The 4,942-nt window shown below is 45.2% G+C and overlaps 1 long non-coding RNA gene across 1 annotated transcript; it reads left to right on the top strand.

The window, feature by feature from the left end:
* Positions 799-1,751, top strand: LOC109710923. Its single transcript, XR_002216474.1, has 3 exons — positions 799-820; positions 918-985; positions 1,102-1,751. It is a non-coding gene; the product is annotated as an uncharacterized LOC109710923 (long non-coding RNA).

Below are 4,942 nucleotides of genomic sequence, written 5' to 3'. Positions count from 1 at the left end.
GTGTGTGGAATGGTGTTGGAATCACTCCTACATGTTCTATAAAGGTTAAACAAGTTTTGGATATAGTTTGAGGAATGTTGTGGAATGCCTAAAAGTGAGAAAGTGCGTTGGATCTGCGAACATTTCAGCATTTTCGTGCTTGCGTGTACCGGTAACCATTACATTGTACCGTACAACTGGCAGATTCGTGGCATTGTTGGTAGTTTGGTAAATTTCACATCTTTCTCTTCTCACCTATTTGATCCCAGCACGACTCTGGGACTTCAGTGGAGTGTGCTAGAGTGCAGAGGAGCTTCCTCCACCTTCTCTTTCTCTCTCTCTCTAGGGTTTTTCTCTCTCTACATAGAAATCGGCGATTTCGCTTGTTTTCGTCGCCTCGCTCGATCTTCGCTGGTTGCGGGTGTCGCTGAGCCTTGGTGGACGTGTGAGGGAGTGGTTTGGAGAGTTTTTCGCAGCCCTGGACCAGTAGCTCACTGGTTGCAAGTTTGAGAAGGTAATCGGCTCACGTTTTCCATTTTTCGGCAATTATTGGACGAGTTATGTATAGTTTTGGAGTTGTTGCTTCTAGTTGCTTTAACCTGAGATTTCAGCAAGTATATATGGGTTAATTAGTTGTGAATGAACTATCTTAGACCAGGGTTAAGCTACTTTAAAGCTTAATTGAAATATTTAGCCATTAATGAAGCTAAATTGGAACTAATTGCACTTATTTGCGCGAATTGATACAATTTCGGGATTATTTCTTCGCAGCAGGTCTTCGAGCCTCGTTGAGCTAAACTTGTACTCTTTGAAGCTGGTTTGGAAGGTATTCTAACCTGAGGTAAGCAGGGATTTCAGTTAGAAAACTGAATTCGCAAGATTCCGACTATAATTGCTAATATATGATGATTTTGATGTCGTGTTGGTGTTGATCGCAGCGGGAGGTCGACCGACCTTTGGGTCATCCTTGGTTGGATTTGGGAAGCCTTTAGAGACTTAATTGAAGGTACTAAAGTGAACCAAAACAGCGATTTATGTTGCTACTTGATACGAGATGTGATTTGAGCCAAAATCGGACATTTCGGCCGTAGATCTAATCCGATCTTGACGTTTGTTTTTCAGCAGCTTTGGGGCTTCGTTGTGCCGTTTGTGAGACTTCTTGGACTTGTTTGGAGCCTTGATCTAGGTGGGTCGGACCTAACCAGAGCAAGTGAAGCTCCTCTATGTTCTATATGTATTATAGAAATGTGTTAGTTGTGTGCTTATGGGATAGCTATAGAACTTGAGAATTCGTCATCATAACATTTACTATATTGACATAGAATCTCTATGAAGTAGAGAATCCTCACGCCTAAATGTATTCATATTCCTGTTTGGTTTAGTTGAATAACACTGAGACACGTTATTATGCTTATGAAACGTAGAGAACCATGACATTCTCTTTTTACTTGCTTGATTACAAGTAGAGAACAATGACATTCTCTTGACTCTGAAGTAGAGAACTATGACATGCTTATGCCTATGTTGATAGTGCCATGATAGTGAAAGATTCTAATGCCATATGTAAATTAGCATTACTTCTGCATGCTTGCTTACTAAACGAGTGGATTCTAGTGGTTGTTAATGTTTGTTATACTGAAATGTCGATCCAAGGATCGAGAATGAGAACATTGCAAATGAAATTATGATAATTGAGGCATGTGAACTGTGGAACACGCTTGCTTGCCATCGTGCTCATTCGCACACGCTTGTGAGGGTCGCTCCCTACAAGCCGGCACTCCGGAGTTGGCCTACGCGACAGTTGCTCGCCCGTGCGGGATTGGGTGCCGAAATGGATTGCCGTGGGGAGTGTATACTACCACGGGGCCATTAGGCGCGGCGCAAGCTGGACTACCTTGAGTAGGTCCCTGTGAATGAAAGGAAAGTGCTAAAGAAAATTGAACAGTAATGAATGATTACCCGTTACCGTGTATAGTAGTTACTTACACATTTATGCTATGTTTATGCTTATAGTAGTAGCCATGCTTCTATTATTCTGTTGATTCATTACTGTTGATGCTATGATCACATGTTGTTTACATGTTCATTATTTGTTAACTTTGGCTTATGAATTGTTAGCATTGAAAATATATCATGCAAATTACCGCTTTTATTTCCATTCAGTACATCTTGAGCCTAGTGGTGTAATTCGCCGAGGCTGGCGGCTTACCCACTGGGAACTATTGTAACTAGTTCTCCGCCCTTTGCGTGGTTGTTTTTACAGATGGCCTGTTACAGGAGAGGCTAGGATCGTGGCAAGGGGTGTAGCGCTGCTAGGGACTACTAGAGATGCTAGTCGATCACCTTTGCTACTTCGGGCTGCGGGCGAGTGTGTGTCCATACTAATTATTAGAGAGATCCACATATGTATCATTCTTTTTGCTGTACCATGTTGTATTCTTACTTTCTGAGCGTTGAGATTTATAGTGGTGTTCTTTCTCCTTTTTGTGGAGATCTGTGTTGTATACTCTATATTTTGACTGGATTGTGATTACTCGTTGATATATCGACTTGTACTTTTGCTCTGATAGTCAGGATAGAACTTTCTTGAACTTACTTCCTAATCGACTTGTTGCTGTAGACGCCTATATACATTCTGCAGGTGTAGGGGGTCTGTGCACGTGCGGATATGCTTCGCTGTCCGGGGTGACAAGATCTAGCTCTAATCCTTCCATTCATGGTGCTAGGGATCCATTTGATCCCATCCAAAGAGCTAAAACCCAAAAACCCCAAATCTCACAATCTAGGGTTGAAAGCTTACCTCTAGGTTAGCTTAAAAGAGAGAAGAGAGGATGAGGGAGAAGTCCAAAAGCCTCCTTTTGTTGATATCCTTCTTCTTCTCCTTCCCTTTCTTCCTTCTTTTCTTCTCCTTTCTTCTTCTTCTTCTTCTTTTCTAGAGAGAGAAAGAGAGTGTGTGAGGGAGAGAGGGAAATGAGGGCTGAGGGAGAGAGAGGGGTCCCCCATGCCTCATATTGTAACAATATCCCAATAAGCCCCTCACCTTTTCACTCTGTGCACTGCTCTTACTGGGCGCTCTGCGCGCGAAGGGACCGGTCTCCCCGACTTGGGACCGGTCCCCGAGAGCTTCAGCTCGGGTCACGCGTTCGGGTACCGGTCTCTCCCAGAGAGACCGGTCCTCGGGAGACCGGTTCCTTCCTGAGAGACCGGTTCCCGAGAACTGGAACTTCAGGACTTAGCCAATTTTTGGCTTTTCGCGCTGGGATCACGTTCGGGAACCGGTCCCTCACTGCCAGGGACCGGTTGCCTCAAGCAACCCCCGCAACACCAGCCGATGGGACCGGTCTCTCCCTGCAAGGGACCGGTCCCGGAGAGCAGTTTTGCTCCAGTGCAGATTTTGCACTATTTGCTCTCGTGGACTCGTTTCCAATACACTTTTGGTGATTTTTAATATCTTCGGTTTTTCCAAAGTACACCAACACGACCCTTGGTCGATTCGGGATGAAGTCAAATCCTCGTATTTCGAGAATTCACTTCCTCACATCCTCCCCTCCTAAAAAAAGAGTTTCGTCCTCGAAACGAATTCATTAACTCATACCTCATCGCATTTCCGTGAAAAGATGAGGATAGTGTACTTTCATCGTCTCCTCGAGTTCCCACGTGGCCTCACGATCGTCGTGACCGGTCCAACGAATCTTCACATAGGGAATCTCGCGGTTTCTCAATTTCCGCACCTCTCGAGCAATGATCATCGCCGGGAACTCTTCGTAGCTCAAATCTTCCTGTAGATCCGACGGTTCATAGTACATCACGTGCTCGGGGTCGTGGACATACTTACGAAGGTTAGAAACATGGAATACGTTATGTACTCCCGCGAGCTTCGGCGGTAATGCAAGTCGGTACGCTACCGCTCCAACACGTTCTAACACTTCGAATGGCCCGATATATCGGGGACTTAGCTTTCCCCGCACTCCGAAGCGTTTCACACCTCTCATAGGTGAAACCTTCAAGAAAACGCTGTCGCCTACCGCGAATTCCAAGTCTCTACGGCGTTTGTCCGAATAGCTCTTTTGTCTTGACTGTGCCGTAAGTAGCCTCTCACGAGCAACAGACCGTGAGCATGATTCAATCCTCGTCTCGAGAATACCCTATCCTCTAGGGTTACAATCATCATATAGTCCATAGGTTCCGCATACACTACGACTCATAGGTATCATTGTTCTTTTGCTTACTATCAACCGAATGCCACTCGTCTATTTGTTTACTATCGACTAGATGCCACTCGTTCTTTGTTCATCATTAGACCGACTGTTGAGCCCATCACTTTCTCTGCACTATAGGATTCACAATCTCGACCCAATCCTTATCAATCCCCTATATCAAATATTCCATGCATGCTACGATATCATCAAGGAAAGCATAAGGAAAGGCAATGCATACTCATCCTATAATGCAATAATACAAGATGCAAGAATCGACGTGTACTAAGACATAGAAGGGAGCCCGATTGCTTCGGGATGGACACCACCCACCTCTTGGCGATGCCGCGATGGTAGAAAACTCGACGTTGCGGTCCTAGCACGTCGCTTCGGCTCCCCGGGGCGAAGCGAGCTCTCAAACACCCGATTCGGCGATTTCTCCGCACTCGCTCGTCGGATCGGCAAACCGTCTTCGCCGACGCGTTCCGAGACCTAGCAATTAGGTTTACGACCTATTAAAATAGATCAAAACCCTAAATTTCCCAAAACCCCAATCCGTGCCCTAGAATGGCGACGAGAGGGAAATCCTTGGTGCGAGCTTCGATTTTGAGCTCGAACCATCTATTTATTCCCAATAGGTTCCATTTGAACCCATTCTAAACCATAAAAACCCAAAACCCTAGAATTTCCATTAAAGGGTTGGAAGCTTACCTCTAACCTAGGTTTCAAGCTTGTCCTAGGTTGAAGGAGAAAGAGAAGAAGACCTT

Source organism: Ananas comosus, linkage group 5 (assembly GCF_001540865.1).
Source record: "Ananas comosus cultivar F153 linkage group 5, ASM154086v1, whole genome shotgun sequence".
In the NCBI taxonomy this organism is placed as follows: domain Eukaryota; kingdom Viridiplantae; phylum Streptophyta; class Magnoliopsida; order Poales; family Bromeliaceae; genus Ananas; species Ananas comosus.
Note: the sequence above shows the minus strand (reverse complement) of the source record. Positions and strands in the feature narration are given on the sequence as shown.